The sequence below is a fragment of the Scyliorhinus canicula genome, chromosome 26, assembly GCF_902713615.1.
Source record: "Scyliorhinus canicula chromosome 26, sScyCan1.1, whole genome shotgun sequence".
NCBI classification, from domain to species: domain Eukaryota; kingdom Metazoa; phylum Chordata; class Chondrichthyes; order Carcharhiniformes; family Scyliorhinidae; genus Scyliorhinus; species Scyliorhinus canicula.
In genome coordinates this window covers 16,143,429-16,165,547 of record NC_052171.1, presented here as the reverse complement: position 1 = coordinate 16,165,547, position 22,119 = coordinate 16,143,429, and the positions used below count along the sequence as shown (strand labels likewise).

The following is a 22,119-nucleotide window of genomic DNA, read 5'->3' as shown; positions in this document are numbered from 1 at the left end:
CTGGAGATCAGAAGAATGAGGGGGTATCTCATAGAGACTTATAAAATTCTAACAGGACTAGACAGGAGTGTACCGGCAGGCAGGAAGGTGGCTTAATGTGTGTCTACTTCAACGCCAGGAGCATCCGGAATAGGGGGTGTGATTCTCCGCTCCCGCGTGGCATCGGGAAGGCCGTCGTGAACTCGGCCGAGTTTCACGACCACGTCGGAGGCCGCTCCTCGCACCCTACTCACCCCCCCCCCCAGGGGGCTAGGAGCGGCGTTGTGAGAAACTTGGCCGCCGTGCCTTGACGCTTGCGTCAAAGTGGCACGACGAGAATGACGCAACGGCGGCGCCTAAGTGACGTGGCGGCTTGATCTTGCGGGGCGGCGGAGAGGAAAGAGTGCGTCTCCTGGAGACGCCGGCCCGACAATCGGTGGGCACCGATCGTGGGCCAGTCCCCTCCCGAGCACGGCCGTGGTGCTCAATCCCCTCTCCGCCCCCCCACAGGCCCCAAACTTACCTTTTGCGCTATGTTCACGTCGGCAGCGACCAGGTGTGGTTGCCGCCGGCGTGAACAGGTCGGGAATGTCAGGCCGCTCGCCATCAAAAACGGCGAGCGGCGATTCCGCGACATGCCATTTTGGGGGTGTGGGAGAATCGCGGGGGTTGCCAGGGCGGTGTGTCCTGATTCGCCCGGCCCTCCCGCGATTCTCCCACCCAGCATGGGGAGCGGAGAATCGCGCCCAAGGTGGGTGAACTTGCAGCATGTGCTGGTACCTGGGACTTTGATGTTGTGGCTAATTCGGAGACATGGAGAGAGCAGGGACAGGAATGGTTGTTGCAGGTTCCGAGGTTTAGATATTTCAGTAAGCTCAGGGAATGTGGTAAAAGAGGAGGGGGGTGACATTGTTAGTCAAGGACAGTTGAGGACTCGTCTACTGAGGTAGTATGGGCTGAGGTTAGAAACAGAAAGGAGAGGTCACCCTGTTGGGAGTTTTCTATAGGCCTCTGAATAGTTCCAGAGATGTAGAGGAAAGGATTGCAAAGGTGATTCTGGATAGGAGCGAAAGTAACAGGGTGGTTGTTATGGGGGACTTTAACTTTCCAAATATTGACTGGAAACGCTATAGGTCGAGTACTTTAGATGGGTCCGTTTTTGTCCAATGTGTGCAGGAGGGTTTCCTGACACAGTATGTAGATAGGCCAACAAGAGGCGAGGCCACATTGGATTTGGTACTGGGTAACGAACCAGGACAGGTGACAGATTTGGAGGTAGGTGAGCACTTTTGTGATAGTGACCACAATTCGGTTACGTTTACTTTATCGATGGAAAGGGATAGGTATATACCGCAGGGCAAGAGTTATAGCTGGGGGAAAGGCGATTGTGATGCGATGAGGCAAGACTTAGGATGCATAGGATGGGGAAGGAAACTGCAGGGGATGGGCACAATTGAAATGTGGAGCTCGTTCAAGGAACAGCTACTGCGTGTCCTCGATAAGTATGTACCTGTCAGGCAGGGAGGAAGTGGTCGAGCGAGGGAACCGTGGTTTACTAAAGTAGTTGAATCACTTGTCAAGAGGAAGAAGGAGGCTTATGTAAAGATGAGACGTGAAAGTTCAGTTAGGGCACTTGAGCGTTACAAGTTAGCCAGGAAGGACCTAAAGAGAGAGCTAAGAAGAGCCAGGAGGGGACATGAGAAGTCTTTGGCAGGTAGGATCAAGGATAACCCTAAAGATTTCTATAGGTATATCAGGAATAAAAGAATGACTAGGGTAAGGGTAAGAGTAGAGCCAGTCAAGGACAGTAGTGGGAAGTTGTGCGTGGAGTCCGAGGAGATAGGAGAGGTGCTAAATGAATATTTTTCATCAGTATTCACGCAGGAAAAAGACAATGTTGTTGAGGAGAATACTGAGATACAGGCTACTAGACTAGAAGGGCTTGAGGTTCATAAGGAGGATGTGTTAGCAATTCTGGAAAGTGTGCAAAATAGATAAGTCCTCTGGGCCGGATGGAATTTATCCTAGGGTTCTCTGGGAAGCTAGGGAGGAGATTGCTGAGCCTTTGGCTTTGATCTTTATGTCGTCATTGTCGACAGGAATAGTGCCAGAAGACTGGAGGATAGCAAATATTGTCCCCTTGTTCAAGAAGGGGAGTAGAGACAACCCCGGTAACTATAGACCAGTGAGCCTGCGGAGTTTGCGGAAGTGAGGGGGGGTCGCGTCCACGCTGCCCCGGGGGCTGCCGCGCGGTCGGGAGCATACACGCGGGCGTTACGGTTGGCAACGTCTAGGGAGGAGGCGAGGGACCCTGCCTCGGTAAGGCTTAAAGTCTCTTTCTCTGAAAGTCTTTGGCGGATCTGCGAAGGTTGCATACCCGCAACGAAAGTGTCTCTGTTTAAAAGTTCAGTGTGCTCGGCCGCAGAAACCTGTGGGCAGCCGCAGTGCCTCCCCAGAACAAGGAGGGCCCGGTAAAATTCGTCTAAAGACTCACCAGGGAATTGCTGCCTCGTGGCCAGTAAGTGCCGAGCGTAGACCTGGTTCACCGGCCGGATGAAATGTCCCTTAAGCAAGTCCATGGCCGCGTCGTAGTCTGTCGTGTCCTCTATGAGCGTGTACACGGCGGTGCCGATGCACGAATGGAGGATGTGCAATTTCTGTTCCCTCGTTGGGACATTTTCGGCTGTGCTCAAGTAGCTATTGAAGCAAGCCAGCCAGTGTTTAAATGCTGCTGTTGCATTTGCTGCGTGCGGGCTCAGTCGAAGACACTCCGGCTTCATACGAAGCTCCATCCTTTAAAATCTTGTGCATTAAATTGATGCACAATCAATGGACACGAAACATAGGTGAAGTCCGAAAGATAGGCTTTAATGCACAAGAAGTGTGCCCATCAGCAGACGTTCAGAAGAAAGGCCGACTGCCGGGAAGCACGGGTACTTATATCCCGCCTTGTAGGCAGAGCTACCTACCTCTCAGCCAATCGGCTGAGAGGCACATGACTTACCCGGGCCAATGGGCAGCGAGTCCTCTGCACCAAGAGCAGCTCACTTCCAGGTACCGTAATATCCCTAGTCATACTACCACAGGGTGGACAGTGAGAGCCTTTTTCCTTGGATGGTGATGGCTAGAACAAGCGGACATAGCTTTAAATTGAGGGGAGATAGATATAGGACAGATGTCAGAGGTAGGTTCTTTACTCAGAGAGTAGTAAGGGCGTGGAATGCCCTGCCTGCAACAGTCGTGGACTCGCCAACATTAAGGGCATTTAAATGGTCATTGGATAAACATATGGATGAGAAGGGAATAGTGTAGATGGGCTTTAGAGTGGTTTCACAGGTCGGCGCAACATGGAGGGCCGAAGGGCCTGTACTGTGCAGTAATGTTCTATGTTCTATGTTCTAGGGTAGATGCAGGGAAGATGTTGCCAATGGTGGGTGTGTCCAGAACCAGGGGTCACAGTCTGAGGATTCAGGGTAAACCATTTCGGACAGAGATAAGGAGACATTTCTTCACACACAGAGTGGTGAGCCTGTGGAATTCATTGCCACAGGAAGTAGTTGATGCTAAAACTTTAAATATATTCAAGAGGCGGCTGGATAAAGCACTTGGGGAGAATGGGATCAACGGCTATGGGGAGAAAGCAGGATTAGGCTATTGAGTTGGATGATCAGCCATGATCGTGATGAATGGAGGAGCAGGCTCGAAGGGCCAAAAGGCCTCTTCCTGCTCTTATCTTCTTTGTATCTATGAAAAACAGCACAATACATTTTCGAAGTCACTTAAAGCAGTGACGCCTCCAATTGATTGACTCACTATTCGTCACACTACTCTTTCTGGGAACTTGTGCACAAACAAGTTTAATGGTATAAAAGGTGTGTTCAAAGATCAGGGCAAGTCAAGGGGATTTCTCTTTGCACTGGATTGGCAGCCATCCTGTTTGATTGAAGTCATTTAAACCAGGGGCTGGTTTAGCTCACTCGGCTAAATCGCTGGCTTTTAAAGCAGACCAAGCAGGCCAGCAGCACGGTTCGATTCCCGTACCAGCCTCCCCGGACAGGTGCCGGAATGTGGCGACTAGGGGCTTTTCACAGTAACTTCATTGAAGCCTACTCGTGACAATAAGCGATTTTCATTTTCATTTAATTTAATTTAAGTGTTGTGCAACAATGCTGGACCAGACACAGACCACCTTTGCCTCACTTCCCCCCCCCCCCCCCCCCCCCCCCCCCCCCCCCCACCCCTTGCCATTTGGACTGCTGCTTTTAAATAGGATTACATGTGGAATACACAGAACAGAATGAGGCCCACAGTGGGACCCATTGGGCCTTGCTGTTCACATCCAATGTTAGTGTATGATGGGGTGAATAATACAGCACTTTGTCCTTTACCTTCAGCAAGTGTATTCTACGTCCAGCTCGTCAGAGATACAAATTCCCCCATCCCACCCCACCTCCGCAACAGTTCCGGCCTTGTCCATTTATACTCTTTTGGAGGTTGAGCCAATAACTATTCCCTGTCTTTTATAAGGCAATGAGCTTATCAATGTAATTGCCAAAGTGGGCACTTGACAAGACATTGACACCTGCTGGTGTGTTGAGTCTTGGAATCGTAGAGTCACACAGCACATAACTCATCGGCCCAACTCATCGGCGCCGTTCAAAAACAACCACCTCACTATTCTAATCCCATTTTCCAGCACTTGGCCCATGTTACGAGGGTCTCGGCCTCCACCAGCCTTTCAGGAAGCTAATTGCAAACTCCCACTACCCTCGAGGTATAAAGGTATTTCCTCGCATCCCCTCGACACTTCTTGTCCCTTGACTTAAAACCATGCCCCCGGTCATTGATCCCTTCACAAAGGGGAAAAGTTACATCCCGTCTACATCTCAATCATGCCCCCAACCCCCTCAGTCTCCTCTCTTCGTAAGTAAAACTCTTCAGCTGAGGCAGCCTCCTGCTGAATCCCCTCCAGTGCTATCACATCCCTCCTATCATGTGGATTACAGAACTGCCCCCAATACTCTAGCTGTGCCCTACCCAACATTTTATACAGTTCCAGCATAACCTCCCTGCTCCTAAACTCTATATCTGAGCTAATCAATGCCTTCTTGACCACTTCATCCACCTTAAGGGACCAGTGTACATGCACACCAAAGTCCTTCTGATCCTCAGTGCTTCCCAGGGTCCTGACATTCATCATCTCTTCCCTTGCCTCGTTTGTCTTGCCCAAGTGCATCATCTCACACAGATCTTAACTGAATTCAATTTGCCACTGATTAGCCCATCTGACCAGCCCATGTACTTCCGCCTGTACTCTACCGCCCCGCCAATTTTCATATCACCTGGAACTTACTGATCAATCCTCCGACAGGACCCCACTGGACATGAGCTTCCAGTCATAAAAAAACACTCCTCGACCATCACCCGCTACTTCCTGCCACTAGGCCAATTCTGGATCCAATTCGTCAAATTTCCTTGGATTCAATGGGCTCTGACCTTCTCTATCAATCTCCCATTTGGGACCTTGTCAAAAGCCTGGCTGAAGCCCAAGCAGACTATGTTAAATGCATTGCCCTCATCAACACACCTGGTCACCTCTTTCAAAAAATTCAATCAAGTTGGTCAGACATGACCTCTCAACAAAACTAGGCTGACTGTTCTTGATTAATCCCTGCCGCTCCAAATGCAGATTAATTTTGTCCCTCAGAATTGCTTCCAATAGTTTTCCCACCACTGAGGTTAGAGTGACTGGCCTGTAGTTTCCAGGTTTATCCCTTCCTTCCTTCTTGAATAATGGTGCCACATTGGCTATCTTCCAGTCCTCCCGCTCCTCTCCTGTGGTCAGAGAGGAATTGAAAATTATTGTCAGCACCCGTGCTGTTTCCTCCGTTGCCTCACTTAACATTTCACCTGGTCCTGGAGGTTTGTCTACCTTTGACCCTGCCAGACCACTCAGAACTTCCTCTCTGTCTATGTTAATTTCTTTAAGTTGAAGCAATCCTTCTCCCTGATTTCTCCCTTTTTCTCTTTATCCAAGCTGTATATCTATCGATATCCAGAGTTCACTAGATGTGTTGTTCCTGCCCTTTGCTCTTGATTGGATCATGTTGGCCCTGTACTCTCTCTACTTCCTCCCTGAATACATCCCACTGTGCTGTTGCAGATTTACTTCAAACTGCCTGCTCCCACTCCACTCTGGCCAAATCACATCTGATCTTATAAAAGTCAGCCTTAAAAATCAGTTTCGAACTTTGATGTCAGGCCAATCCTTCTCCTTTTCCATAACAATCTTGAATCTAACAGAGATATGATCGCTGTCTGCAAAATGCTCCCCACTGATACTTCAACTGCTTACCTGACTTCATTGCCTAAAATGAAGTCCAGGATCTTGTCTCTTGTCAGACCTTCTACTGGATTAAAAAGTTTTCCTGGATGCATTTTAAGAATTACTTTTTTTTTCAAAAAATATACTTTATTCATAAAATTTATCATAAACTTTACAGAACATTTCAAATTGTCTTGACTGTACATTTCCATCTGAGTTACATTCATTTGTCTTCAATTCAATTGGGATAACGTTACACACGTCTCCTACTATAAGTTACAGTTCTTTCTTAAATATTTACATTGTTTTGCTTCTTTCATACATTGTGGTATTGAAGACCCGGGCCGAGGGGTTTTACACTGTTACCAACCCCTCGGTATACATTTGTTGGTAAGACCTTACACTGTGGTCTTCCCCCATTGCGCCTTGGCGGCAGCTGCCCCAAGCTTGAGTGCGTCCCTCAGCACGTAGTCCTGGACCTTGGAATGTGCCAGTCTGCAACACTCGGTCGTGGACAGTTCTTTGCACTGGAAGATCAGCAAGTTTCGGGCAGACCAAAGAGCGTCTTTCACCGAGTTGATGACCTTCCAGCAGCAGTTGATATTTGTTTCGGTGTGTGTCCCTGGAAACAGTCCGTAGAGCACAGAGTCCTGTGTTACTGAGCTGCTCGGGATGAACCTTGACAGATACCACTGCATCTCACAAGAATTACGCTCCGTCTAAACCTTTCACACTGGCTACCGCAGTTAATATTGGGGGCAGTTGAAATCCCTCGCTGTCACTGCCCTATTACACTTTTACACTTCTCTGAAATTTGCCGACATCTCTGCTCTTCTATTTCTCTCAGACTTCACCATCTAAAACCTCCTCAATCGTTTCTCATCTCACCCTTTCAGAGTAACTCTCCATTCCTTTCTCCTTCATATGCAGATCTTAAATGCATCTATCTATTCATCTTGACCAATCCGTGTGCCGGCAGTTCACCCATTCTCTCCTCGCTCTGGGTAAAGGTTTTGCTATTCCCCCCTTGGATCTTTTCCTTGTGATCATCCTGCAGTGCCTCATGTCGACAGTCTCTAGTTTTGCTCTTCCACACAAGTGGGAACCCTCTCTCTCTCTCTCTCTCTCTCGTTCTCTGTCTACTCTATCAGAAGATTCATCACTTGAATCAATCAAATTGTTCCTCAGCTTTAAGAAGAGCGAAGAGACCCAGCCTGTTTATCCATTCCAGACAGGTTTAACCAAGCTATTATTCTTCTAAAGGTTTTTTGTTTCTTTGCCGGCACCTCTGTTTTCTGCCAGGACAAATCATAGTTCTACAAGTACACTTGTTGGAGGCACAACAGAATTGGTGCCTCGTGCTGAAAGAGGTGACGGTGACGGTGAAGAGAGACCTGGCTCTGGGTGTCACTGGAAATGCAGCATCTGCCTGCCTTAAATGCCAAGATGCAGCTGGAGGTGGGAGAACCAAGCTTGCCTGAACCAACAAAGGCAAATGAATACAAGGTGAAGCCATCAGTGAAGCAGTTCCCAGGTTCAAGATGCACGACTGAGGACAGCGTTCACAGCAGGAACCCATCCACCCAAAGGTATTTGGAGTCGTGAAATCATGGTGCGTGATGTACCATCAATGACATCGAGACGAAATGGTGAACTATTGAGGCTTTATTGTGCCAGATGTTAAGCCTCCTGCAGCTGGAAGCAGAATGGAGGCAGCGCAGGAGAGCGTACACTTTTATACAGAACCTGCTGGGTGAAGCCAGCAGGCCGGGATTTACTGTATGACCTGTGGTGTTTACCACAGTGTGTGAGATTGCTCCCCCCCCCCCCCCCCCCCCCCCGCCACCCCCATTTCATACCCTCCATGAAGTTCAACCCACACAAAACTTTTACTGCCCTTATCACTGCACCAAGCAAAGTTCACCCCGCTGCGCGTACTGACCTCTGACCTACAATGGCTCCCAGTCTGGAAGCACCTCAGTTGTAAAGCACCTCATTCCTTTCCCTACAAATTGCTCCATGGCCTTGTCCCCTCTTCCAGCCCTGCAATCTCCTCCAGCTGGACCTACAACCCTCTTGAGACCTCGGTGCCCGCTCCACCTCTGGCCTCTCACGAATGCGTCCCCAGTCTCCACCATTGGCGGCCTTGCTTTCGATCGCCTGGACTCTTGAGCTTGGGATTTCCTTCTAGCCCCTTTGTTCCTCCTCTCAGGCCCTCCCCTAGCTCTGATTACTTTTGGTCACCCCCTTCTCACATTGCCCCATGTGATGTGGTGTCAGGTTTGCTGTTGAATAGAGTCCCCGTCGAGCACCTTGCGTAGTTTTTAAGACATTCAAGGCACTGTGCAAGTGCAAGTTTTTATTGCCCGTGACTGTAACACTGTCTGATAAACAAATGAAAATCTCGGGTTGAGGGGCATTGTTGGCGGCACCTCTGTTGTTCTCGCTGGCCAGGTACTCCACCAGCCTAGTGGGGGCAGTATCTGAGTTTGGAAGGTGCCTCAGTGTGGGCACTAATTGGCGACAATCACAGGTTTGCATCGGGTGGGGGGGTTGGACGCGGGGTTTTGGGGGTGGTGACGCCAGATTGGGGGGGAAACAGTATAAAGGGGTTTCAAATGGGGAAGGCGGGACGGGAGGAGGGGAATGAAAAATGAAAAAAAAAATGAAATGAAAATCGCTTATTGTCACAAGTAGGCTTCAAATGAAGTTACTGTGGAAAGCCTCTAGTCACCACATTCCGGCGCCTGTTCAGGGAGGCTGGTACAGGAAGGGGGATGGGGTGTTGGTTAGCTAGTTATTTATTCATCATCATGTTCCTGTTTGTTCTTGCTCTTGTTTTTGTTTGTATTTACTATTTACACAAAGGCCTTAATAAAATATTTTAAAAAGAAACCTCCCTTAACATATCGGAGAAAAGTAGAGTGCCAGGAACTCATTCAGTCTGTAGACGATAATCTCACATGATAAATTTGCAGATTGTAATTTCAGCTCGAAAGACGAACCATTGTTGGGCATTACCTGCTCCCACCTCCTGAAAACACAGCAGAAACCCTGCCCTTGTTGCCCCGAGTCAAACAATACCTCAGTCAAAGCAAGAGATCGAAATTAATCTTGTGTGAAATATCCCATTATTGATATTTCGAAACGTTAGAAGGCAATTTGAAGAATAATGATCAGAATGACAGGATCAATTTGTGAAGCTGAAAAGTTTCAGCAAACATTTCTCTCTGTAAGGTTAAGACTTGACGCACATTTTCTTTCCATTTAATTCCAACCCATTTTCCAATGCGGAATTTAGCTGTCCAGCTCAGCCTGGTCCCCAGTCGAGTTTCTGTGCTCTCGGGCTGTTCCTATCCCGAGGTTATCGGCATCGTCCTCGTTACTCCCGCCCGATACTCAGCACACACACACACACAAAAAAAACCAGGCCATTCGGTCCAACAGGTGCCTCTGCTCCACCGTGAGCCTCCGATAATAAAATATATTCTTGCTATTTGTACCTGATTTAATATCAGGGAAATTAGGAGTGGACAACAAATGCTGACCTCACCAGCGACACCCCACATCTCATCAAAGAAGATTTTTAAAAAGTTATTGCTTCAGCAAATGGTTATATTTCACAATAAATTTGATTTTACGGCTTAACCTGAAATACAAAGTCGACCCACAGGGCGCATCAATGTTTATAGGAGAGATCAGCAGTGTCTGGCGGCGCCCCTTCTTATTTCTGAAAGAGGGGGATGGGTTTGTTTGACTCTCCAGCCTGTGGCTCAGTCGGGAAGCACTCTCACCCCCCGGGTCGCAAGGGTTCAAGACCTGCTCCAAGACTTGAGCACAAGGACTGGAGGCAGGCGACTCCAATGCAGTACTGAGGGAGTGCCGCATTGGCAGCGGTGACATCGTCCGGATGAAACGTTAAACTGAGGCCCTGTCTGCAGTGTCAAGTCAACACGAAAATCAGACTGCACCATCTGGCAGAAGGGAATGGGCTGTCCCTCAAAGGTCAATATATTTGAAATGGAATGAAAATGAAATGAAATGAAAATTGTCACAAGTAGGCTTCAAATGAAGTTACTGTGAAAAGCCCCTAGTTGCCACATTCCGGCGCCTGTTCGGGGAGGCTGGTACAGGAATTGAACCGTGCTGCTGGCCTGCCTTGGTCTCCTTTCAAAGCCAGCGATTTAGCCCAATGCTAAACCAGCCCCTATTTGCCCCTCAGTCAACATGACAACAACAGACGATCAAATTGGCTGCCCCATTTCACCAGTGACTGCACTCCAAAAGTAATTAATTGGGTGCAAAGGGCTTGGAGGCATCTGCCGGTTGTGAAAGGCGCTCTACTAATGCATGTCTTTCTTTTTGCAGTTCCCTATCCCAAATACCTCACAGCAGGTTCAAGTTTCAGTCGATGGAAAACACAAGCTTACCCAGTGAAGACAGCTCAGAACAGGGAAGAAGAAAGAGGAGGTTTGGTAGAGTTGTTCAAAACCATGAAAGGCGCGTAGTCTGCCGTCAGGTCTGGGCGGCCAACTTCGTTCACCCAGTGTTGAAGTTAGAAGGTGGGGTTGCCTGAGAACGAAGAGGGTTCTCTGGGAATACTCCGAGGCTGGGAGATGGACTCCCTCCAGGGAACCTAATCTGGGAGGTCCACCTGCAGATAAACCACCACCCCCCACCGCTGTGGGGTTTCAGGGTTCAGGGTTGTGGACAGGCCTCCATCCTGAACTCCAGAGCCAGCTCCAGCCGTTGATGAGATGAGGCTTGACATTTGTTTGTGACGCTGTATGAACCGTTTCCATTGTGTCATGACCAGCATGGCACAAGGTTCTGGGCAGTGGCCCTGGGATTGTATTCCAATTGGAGTCAGTGTTAATGCCTTGCCAATTACATTGTTACGGTTAGACAAACAGGTGATGGTATTATTTGTCCTGAGCACATATGAATAGGGGCAGAGCTGGTGCGGAGGGAGGAAAACAGGGAGGGAAGATGACCTCCTCGGAATCCTGCAACTGGTACCGGGTAAGGTGACCATCAACAGGTCCAGGCAGTGGACAATCGAGGGGTTCGTCTGACCTGATTGTCTATCTGTCTACCACTGCTATACGTGCACCCAGGAGGCTTGTGAGGGGGGAGCACACGCTATCCACTGGAATGTTGCAAACCTTCGATGACGTGGTCACCACGGGGGCTGCAGTGAGTTATTGCACCTGGTAATGACGCTGTGGTTCGATTCGTTACGTTCGCATTTTTGGTTAAAATATTGATACTTTAAAAGGGTAGAAATAGGGGATGGCTGGGGTGGAATGGGAGCAAGAGCTGGGTGACTGAACAAGTCCATAAACTCTCGCAATAAAGAACATCCCTGGCTTCATTTTGGCTTCACCGTCAGGCATGGACCCCCTTATATTTGATAGATAGAACAGTACAGCACAGAACAGGCCCTTCGGCCCTCGATGTTGTGCCGAGCCATGATCACCCTACTCAAACCCACATATCCACCCTATACCCGTAACCCAACAACCCCCCCCCCCTCTTAACCTTACTTTTTTAGGACACTATGGGCAATTTAGCATGGCCAATCCACCTAACCTGCACATCTTTGGACTGTGGGAGGAAACCGGAGCACCCGGAGGAAACCCACGCACACACGGGGAGGACGTGCAGACTCCGCACAGACAGTGACCCAGCCGGGAATCGAACCTGGGACCCTGGAGCTGTGAAGCATTTATGCTAACCACCATGCTACCGTGCGGCTCCGCCGGGTACTCTCAGGACTCTCAGGCCAGCAGGGAAGACTTGAATTGATGGAGTGCCTAACACAACCTCAAGTCATCCTAAAGTTTTTCACAGTCAATGAAGCACCTTCCATTTCTTCGAGTGTTCCCCACTGAGCCAGTGACAAGAGAGGATAGGCTGGGTGAAAGATGGTTCGGGCTGGTGGGGGGGGGGGGGGGGGGGTAGCGCCAGAGGGGTGGTGCGAGTGAACAATGGCGCTCCTGTACGATATTGAGCAATCAGGGAGGGATTGCCACAATAAAGTGTGCTTGTGGAAATGCTCTTAGCTGGAGCCATTGATGAAAACATCCGGATCCATGTACGCAGTTGACATTTCATTCATGAAGTTATTATCAGGATTATGTGAGGTGTCAGATTAAGTCGCCTAATTTGAGAAGAAATTATCCTCCTTTACAAAGGCAGCGACTTGGAGCAACGTGTTTGGGAGGGAGATAACGAGATAAGAGGATTAACTGAATGGGAAGTGGGTAGATATACAAGATGAGGATCACAAAGACCCAGAAATTCAGCGGTGCATGTACCAGTTTGTGAACATTTAATATTTTCTGCATGGAATTTCATAACCTGCTATTTAGCAGAGGTGATAGTCTCTTCATTGTAACTGGATTAACAATCTCTGCAATAATAAGAGAGAAAGTCGCACTGCTGAATTTCAAATAGAACATAGAACATAGAACAGTACAGCACAGAACAGGCCCTTCGGCCCTCGATGTTGTGCCGAGCAATGATCACCCTACTCAAACCCAGGTATCCACCCTATACCCGTAACCCAACAATCCCCCCATTAACCTTACACTACGGGCAATTTAGCATGGCCAATCCACCTAACCTGCACATCTTTGGACTGTGGGAGGAAACCGGAGCACCCGGAGAAAACCCACGCACACACGGGGAGGACGTGCAGACTCCACACAGACAGTGACCCAGCCGGGAATCGAACCTGGGACCCTGGAGCTGTGAAGCATTTATGCTAACCACCATGCTACCGTGAGGCCCCAAATAGGTCCACAGAAATTTGTTACAACGGATTTTAGTTCCATTGGGCGAGAACACGGTCCTATTGGGAAGCGACAGCCTTGACCAGCTGCCTATTTTCCTATTTTCACCCTGCCTTACCCTCTTGAGTCTTCACTCCTTGAATATGAGGTGAGGTGAGAGTGACTGTCTTTGATACCAAGGCAGCATTTACCCAGATTGGCATCAAGGAGCCCGAGCTAAACTGGAGTCAATGGGAATCAGGCGGAAAACTCTCCGCTGGTCGGAGTCATACCCGGCACAAAGTAAGATAGTTGTGGTGGGTCGGAGTTCAATCATCTCAGCTCCAGGACATCACTGCAGGAGTTCCTCAGGGTGGGGTCCGAGGCCCAACCATCTTCAGCTGCTTCATCAATGACCTGCCTTCCATCGTAAGGTCAGAAGTGGTGATGTTTGTGGATGCCTGCACAATGTTCAGCATCATTTACGACTCCTTAAATAATGAAGCAGTTCATGTCCAAATGCAGCAAGACCTGGACAATATCCAGGCTTGGGCTGACAAGTGGCAACTTACATTCGCACCACACAAATGCCAGGCAATGACCATCTCGTACAAGAGAGGATCTGATCACTGCCCCTTGACATTCAATGGCATTATCATCGCTGAATCCCCCACAATCAACACCGCTGGGGGTTACTACTGATCAGAAACTGAACTGGACTAGCCAAATTAGTACTGTGGCTACCAGGGCAGGTCAAAGTCTCGGAATCTTGCAGCAAGTAACTCATCTCCTGACACTCCCCCCCCCCCCCCCCCCCCCCCCACCCACCCAAAAGCCTGTCCACCATCTACAAGGCACAAGCCAGGAGTGTGATGGATATTCTCCTGGATGAGTGCAGCTTCAACACTTAAGAAGCTCGACACCATCCAGGACAAAGCAGCCCGCTTGATCGCTTGCCGTTCCACAAACATTCAAACCCTCCACCACCGACGCACAGTTGCAGCCGTGTGTACCATCTACAAGATGCGCTTCAGTAACTCACCAAGATTCCTTAGGCAGCACCTTCCAAACCCACGACCGCTACCATCTCGAAGGACAAGAGCAGCAGATACCTGGGAACCCCACCACCTGGAGGTTCCCCTCCAAGTCACTCACCCCCCTGACTGGGAAATATATGGCCGTTCCTCCACTCTCGCTGGGAACTCCCTCCCTAACAGCAGAGTGGGTGTACGTACACTTCAAGGACTGCAGCGGTTGAAGAAGTCAACTCACCACCACCTTCTGAAACGCAACTGGGGATGGGCAATAAATGCTGACCTAACCAGTGACGCCCATGTCCCGTTACATGAATTGATTGAAAAATGCATATGTGTCCTCCAGCACCGTAACCAGAAGGGTAGCCATCGCAGCTGAAGAGAGAGGCAGACTGTCTGGAAGTTGTCAATTATGAGGGGTCACACCTATTCTGGTGTAGAAGTGTGCCCACGTACGCCAGGGCGAGAAGGGGAACCCAAACCTAGAGGCCACCCTGGCAGTGTCAAATAGCCCCATCGTTATTAAAAGACTGATCCCACTAATATCGCCCCAAGTAGAATCATCCGACTTTCCCAAACTAGGTCTCGAACCTGAAATCTTCCGGCTTGCACAGCTCACCGCAGCACCACGTTCTCATCCCCGTGGGACCTCAGTCACAGTCACCGAGAAAAATGTGGGCTGGTGGGTGAGGGGGGATGGGGGGGGGGGGGGGAGTGGGAGCAGACGGGATAGAGCCATAAAATAGCAAATATGCTTCCTTCGCTGGTGAACCAACCACGTGGTCTCTACAAAGAAGAGCATGGAACTACAATACAGAGAGGTGTTCTTATGTTAAAATGCGTACAGGTTGGGAGGAGGGGGTAAATATTCAACTTGAAGGCTTGCCCCTGTTCTTTGCACCAATGGAATCTGTGCCGCTGATGAAATGGGAGCCTGGTACAAAACCACACACAACATTCTGATCTGCTGCCGATTACCGTCAGCGCGTGACAGGAGTATTAAAATAAGCCTTTTGTTAGATCAACACAGCTTGCAATTGGCTTCTAAACTCTAATTCTCAGTTCTGCAGCAGCAGCTTTTCTTGCGGGAGGCAATAATTAAAGGGGTAGAACCGGCAGGGTGACTGGGCAGACACTGTGTGACAAGGCCCAAAGCCTCAGGAATTGGTCTGCGCAACGAAAACACCTGATGCCGGAAGGGTTCGGCAGAGTAGCTTCCAGGGGGAAGGGGAGAACTGCTTCTACGGTGAACTTTCCCAGTTCTCTCACGGTACATCTGCTGCACCCAACAGATTAGCGTGGGCCACCTTTCTAGGGTTCCCCCCAGGAATGGCAGGATTAACGCTACCAGAGGGAACAAAGCTATCGGTGGGCCACTGAAAAAATGTACTCCTCAAAATCTCTCTTTGAAGACTGATATTATCATTCCATTGGCTTCCCTCCCACTCTCTGCAGTCTCCTCCAGTGCATGACCCTCTGGAATCTCCGGGTTCCTCCCATTCCAGCCTCTTGTGCTTTCCCGATTTGAGTTGTTCAGCTGCCTCAGCCCGAATTCCCTCGCTTGACGAGCTCTCCTCAAAATCCGCCTCTCCGATCAAGTTTTGGATTGCCTGTCCCAGAGCCTCCCTTGACTCTCTCCACAGTGGCAGCCGTCAGGTCCGCCGAATATTTCCAGTTCAGTTTGTGTTCCTTTTTTTACGTTATCCAGAGGCTTATCCGATGGAGTGGAGGCACTGTTTTACATAGAACAAACAGTGCAGAAGGAGGCCATTCGGTCCATCGAGTCTGCACCGACCCACTTAAGCCCTCACTTCTCCCCTATCCCCGTAACCCAGTAATCCCTCCTAACCTTTTTTGGTCACTAAGGGCAATTTATCACGGCCGATCCACCTAACTCGCACAACTTTGGACTGTGGGAGGAAACCGGAGCACATGGAGGAAACCCCCGCAGACACGGGGAGAATGTGCAGACTCTGCACAGACAGTGACACAGCAGGGAATCGAACCTGGGACCCTGGCACTGTGAAACCACAGTGCTATCCACTTGTGCTACTGTGCTTCCCACCACGGCAGCTGAAGGGTTTAAATTCATTTCACAGCATCAAAGTGGAACAAAGAGGTCTCGTGGCACAGTGCATAACATTCCTCCCCAGGGCCAGGGTTTCAACACCCACTCGCGGACTTTAAGGCACAGGAGTGTGGTCGGATTTGTCCTGCCTTTTCAGGACAGAGCATTTGCTGGGAAATTTATCACAGTGTTCTTGCTGTGCTGGAACAGTTTGGTTTGGGGAATAACTTGTGGTGGCAGTCTCCCATACTTTAATCAGAAAGTTGTCACGATACTGCCTTTGCAGTATCCAGTGCCTGCAACTGTTCCTTGATATAAAATGGAGTGAATCGAACTGGCTGAAACTGGAGCCTCTACCATCACGAGCCATGGCTCCAGGCGAGAACATGCATGTAAAAGTTGTGATAAATGTCCAGTTCATGGTTCATGTTAATATTTTAGAGGTAATGTTTAGTTCTGGGAAGATTGCTCTTGTGAAGGTCAGGTCACTAAAATGCTGGGCTCTGGAGATTGCTGGAAAACAGGCAAGCAAATGACGGTTCAGAAGGTTATGCATGTTCTTTTAACAAAGTCTGAACAGAAGGGATGGAGCCATAAAATAGCAAATGTGCTTACTTCGCTGGTGAACCAACCACGTGATATCTACAAAGAAGAGCATGGAACTACAGTACAGAGTGATATTCTGTGATGGGAGTTGGAGATAAATTAATTTAAAGGCTTTCAACGAACCCTACGTTGTCATGGAGATGGGCGGAGCTGAGGAAGGTTCTCTGTTTTTAACTTACTGTGTGTTTGCTGGGAGAAGGGGTAGGTTATTGTGTTTATAGCTCACAGTAAATCTCAGGGGCTGTTTGCAGGTGGCGGGATCCCGGCCAGAGTTTCAAAGGGATTTTGTGACTCACAGTGGTCATTGAGGCCTGGATGCACTGCTGAGAAATCCATGGGAGCCATCTTGGTCGCATTTGCCATTTAACGTACAGTGCGATATGCTATATCACAATTTGCCTGTCAATTCATAATTGGCTCATGTTAATTCTGGGTACAAGATAGATATTGTAACTTGTTTCACATTTCTGACTTCAACCCCCATTCTGGCTGGCGTGGATTCAGGACCTGCCTCCTAGCCCAACCCATGGCGGAAGTCACAGTGCTATTGGATGAACCTGCCTTTGGGCGGAGAAGTCAAGAGGGACAGGAAAGCTGGAATAACAAGGCAATGTCAAGACACAATGATCATAAAACAGGTTCGCTCGTATCCTTTAGGGAAGGACAACAAGGCCCCTCATCGTACTGATCGAAATACATTACAGTCGACTGGCCCACGTGGAGGAAAGAACTAAAACATGCTTAGGGATGCTTCGAGGACCGTCTGCAGCAAGCCAGCAATACCCGACAGACCCAGAGGAAGGCCAAAAGTGACGCTGCTGCAGACAATTCCCCCAGGCACCCACAGTGACAATATGAACTGCCAATTCTGCGGACCTCCATGCCTATGTCCGCAGAAGACTCTTCAGTCATGAGAGAGTGATTAAACCTGCCCGTTCTCGAATGACAAGGAATCTAACACGGGGGAAGGAATTCTTGCGTCGGTCATCTTTTCTTGATCTGGCCTCGATGTGGTTCCAGCCCCAGATGATCACGAATCGCTGTTAAATGCCCTGTGAAATTAGTCAGCAAGCCAATGAGGCAGCTCAATTCCGCCTTCTCAAACGTACACAGCAAGTCTTCATTACTCTGAATTACCGTGCCCCTTTCCTCGAATTCTGAGGAGTACAGCCATTGGTTTAATGAAGGGCTGCCCGCCCAAAATATGCTGCACATAACTGGCATTTGAGTGAACCAGTTTCATGTGTCACAGAAAACGAGCATGCAGGTACAGCAGGGAAGAAAGAAAGCAAATGGAATATTGGCAATTATAGCTAAAGGGATAGAGCAAAGAACAAATGAACAAAGAAAAGTGCAGCACAGGAACAGGCCCTTCGGCCCTCCAAACCCGCGCCAACCATGCTGCCCGTCTAAACTAAAATCCTCTGCACTTCCTGGGTCCGTAGCCCTCTGCTCCCATCCTATTCATGTATTTGCCCCTTAAATGTCACTATCGTCCCTGCTTCCACCACCTCCTCCGGCAGCGAGTTCCAGGCACCCACTACCCTCTGTGTAAAAAACTTGCCTCGTACATCTCCTCTAAACCTTGCCCCTTGCACCTTAAACCTACGCCCCTTAGTAATTGACCCCTCTACCCTAGAATAGATTATAAAGGTGAGGAAGTGTTGTTGCAGCTGCACAAGGCATTGGTGAAACCGCACCTGGAGTATTGGGCACAGTTTTCGTCCCTTTATTTGAGGAAAGTGGTTGTGACGTTGGAGGCAGTTCAGAGGGGGCTCACTGGGTTGTTTCCAGAGATGAGGGGCTTGTCTTGTGAAGAGAGATTGAGCTGTTTAAGCCTCTCTAGAGTTTAGAAGAGTGAGGGGAGATCAAACTTAGGTATCTCGGGTAATAAAAGGTATGGATAAAGTGGACGTGAGCGGATGCTTCCTCTTGTGGGGCATTCTCGAACAAGAGGTCATCGCCTCAGGATAAGGGGTCGCAAATTTGCAACAGAGATGAGGAGAAACGACTTCCCCTAAAGGGTTGTGAATCAGTGGAATTCGCTACCCCAGAGTGCGGTGGATGCTGGGACAGTGAGTAAATTTAAGGAGGAGCGAGGCAGATTGTTAAGTGGTAATGGGTTGAAGGGTTACGGAGAATGGGTAGGACGGTGGAGTTGAGGCCAGGATGAGATCAGCCACGATACCACTGAATGGTGGAGCAGGCTCGAGAGGCTAAATTGCCGACTCCTGCTCCTGGTTCTTTATGTTCTAAGAAAGACCTAATTCCACCTTCCAGCCCTGGTCTGTAGGTAACAGCACCTCAAGCACAAATCTGGTGTCGTTGATTAATGAGGGGATCAGGGGTTATGGGGAGAAGGCAGGAGAATGGAGATGAGGAACTTATCAGCCATGAGCGAACGGCGGAGCAGACTCGATGGGCCGAATGGCCTAATTCTGCTCGATATCCTGTGGTCTTGTGGACTGCTTCTGTTGCTGACTGCATTTTCTCCCTCATCTCTTTCCAGCTTTATCTCTGCCTGGTGGTCTTTCAGAATTTTCTAAACAACCCATTAGCATCCAGTTTGGATGTGAAATCACTTTGGCTGGGTAATGTGCCCTGCAATAATTGACAAATCCATGAGGAGGGTAAAGGCGAGAGTGCTTGAGAATAACACTATGATACGAGGTATGAGCTGCAACAAGTAATCATTTAAGTGCTGCGTTTGCTGAGAGTGTGTGTAGGTGTGTGTGTAAAACTGCTTTTGTTTCGAGTTGGAGTACTTGGGCGCTGAGGTCATCGAGACTGGAGAGGGAGGAATATTTATGGCCGCTCAGCCCAGTGTTTGCTCGCAGAACCGGGTTGACGGGATGTCAAGGTGAGTTACTTCAGCAAGTTCGCCGCCCGACGGGGATGCTGAATCAACATCAATAGCTCATCAGTGTGTTGAGTTAGCTGATCTCAGAGATGCAGGAGACAACTTCCCTGCTCACCTTCAAATCAGCCAGTATTATCCCTCTCCGAAAAAAAAATCCAACCCTTGGCCCCGCTCGTTTTTGCAGATCAGCACTCCCACTCCGGCCTCCCATTTCCTCTCTGAGGTCCTGGAATGTCAAAATCAAAAATCATCCCTCCTCGTCCTTGTCTTCTCTGCAGGCTTCGACATGCTGGGCTGTTTGTTTGAAGTGAGGTGCTGTGCGATCAGCTGAAATTCTCTTCAGTTGAACAGGGGGAACATATAACATACAGTACAGAAGGAGGCCATTCGGCCCATCGAGTCTGCACCGACCCACTTAAGCCCTCACTTCCACCCAATCCCCGTGACCCAGTAACCTCTCCTAACCTTTTTGATCACTAAGGACAATTTTGTATAGCCAATCCACCTAACCTGCACGTCTTTGGACTGTGGGAGGAAACCGGAGCACCCGGAGGAAAACCACGCAGTCATGGGGAGAAAGTGCAGATTCCGCACAGACAGAGATCCAGCACGGAATCGAACCTGGGACCCTAGCGCTGTGAAGCAACAGTGCTAGTCACTTGTGCTACCGTGCTGCCCACTGATTGAGGTTGAGGATGTTGCTTTGCTGCATTCCCTGCCCACTGGTTGCTTATCTATCAACTGTCCGAAGCTTAGTCAGGCCACTTGTGACCTTGGTGCTGTCTGGATCTCAGATAAACCTCCAACTGCGTATCTGCACCAACTCTGTCTATCTACTTGCACCTCAGGTTACTCAACTCCTCCCCATCTTACCTGTGTCTCTGATACCTCCAGAAGTGACCATTCCGATGTTCCTCCGGCCCACCGCCCATCCAGTGTCCGGCTTTTTTTTTTTTTTCTTTTTATAAATTTAGAGTTTCCAATTACGGGGCAATTAGTGTGGTCAATCCACCTAACCTGCACATTTTGGGTTGTGGGGGTGAAACCCACGCAGACACGGGGAGAATGTGCAAACTCCACAAGGACAGTGACCCAGGGCAGGGATTCGAACCTGGGACCTCGGTGCTGAAGTCCTAGTGCTAACCGCTGCGCGGTTGATGGCAGCACGGTAGCATGGTGGTTAGCATAAATGCTTCACAGCTCCAGGGTCCCAGGTTCGATTCCCGGCTGGGTCACTGTCTGTGCGGAGTCTGCACGTCCTCCCCGTGTGTGCGTGGGTTTCCTCCGGGTGCTCCGGTTTCCTCCCACAGTCCAAAGATGTGCGGGTTAGGTGGATTGGCCATGCTAAATTGCCCGTAGTGTCCTAAAAAGTAAGGTTAAGGGGGGGGTTGTTGGATTACGGGTATAGTGTGGATACGTGGGTTTGAGTGGGGTGATCATTGCTCGGCACAACATCGAGGGCCGAAGGGCCTGTTCTGTGCTGTACCGTTCTATGTTCTATGTTCTAAGTCCCATTCGCCCACCACCTTGCAATCAATCCCTGAATTGCACAGGTTGAGCAGTGCCTCACATTTCTATCCTCGTTGTCAAATCCCCCCGTGACAACAGCTCTCCTCCTGTCATCCACTCACCTTCCGCTACCGCCCCCATCTCTTGGGAACCTTGGGAGAGCTCTGCGCTCTTCCAATTCTAGCCCCTTGAACGTCCCCCGATTTGTAATCACTCCACCGTTCACCTATCTCTGCTCTCCACTCCGGAATTCCCTCCCTGAACCTCCACCCCCTCACTACCCCTCCCTCCTCCGTGAAGGCGCTCCTCAGAAACTACCTCTTTCGGGAGGTTTATGTGTCAAATAATTACTGCATAACCCTCCCGTGGAGCGGCTTGGGACATTTTCTTCTGTTAAGGTGCCACATGAATACAAATCCTCGTTGTCAACCACCATCATATCATGTCTGTTGGAACAAGTGAATGTATCAGTGGTGGAGGCAAAATGCCACACTCAATTCTGATTTCCCCACCCCGGTGCACTTCAATATCCGGGTTACGCTCATGGCCTGAGCTCGCACAGGGAGAATGTCCACTGGGGAGTGAGGGCAGAAGAACGGGGATGAGAAAAATATCAGCCATGATTGAATGGCGGAGTAGACTCGATGGGCCGAGTGGCCTAATCCTGCTTCTGTGTCTTATGGTCCTATGGTCTTCAGAGGGCAGTTGACACGGCTGGAAGTTAGGCAAATGCTTCGATAGGCTGTGTCCAACAGACTTCGCCGGGAACAAAGGGAACTGCGTGAAACAAAGATTTAAATATTTTCCCAATAAATGAAAGTCATTGACGTGGGACTTTGATGGCCGGGCACCGGTGTTGTGACAGTGCTGTGATTTTGTGCTTTCTTTTTGAAAGGGAGAATTCTGGTGAAATTAAGATCCGACATTCAGACAATTTAATTAACGCTGAAAACTGTGGTCGG

General features: G+C 49.4%; 1 protein-coding gene across 1 annotated transcript in view; it reads right to left on the bottom strand.

Moving 5' to 3' along the window:
* LOC119957300 (receptor expression-enhancing protein 1-like) overlaps nucleotides 1-10,933 on the bottom strand; it is a 433,776-nt gene extending 422,843 nt beyond the window's left edge. The window contains exon 1 of the mRNA XM_038785148.1: nucleotides 10,735-10,933. The gene's annotated coding sequence lies outside the window, so the exon portion shown is untranslated. The remainder of the gene's footprint in view (nucleotides 1-10,734) is intronic.
* Between the last annotated feature and the right edge of the window lie 11,186 nt (nucleotides 10,934-22,119).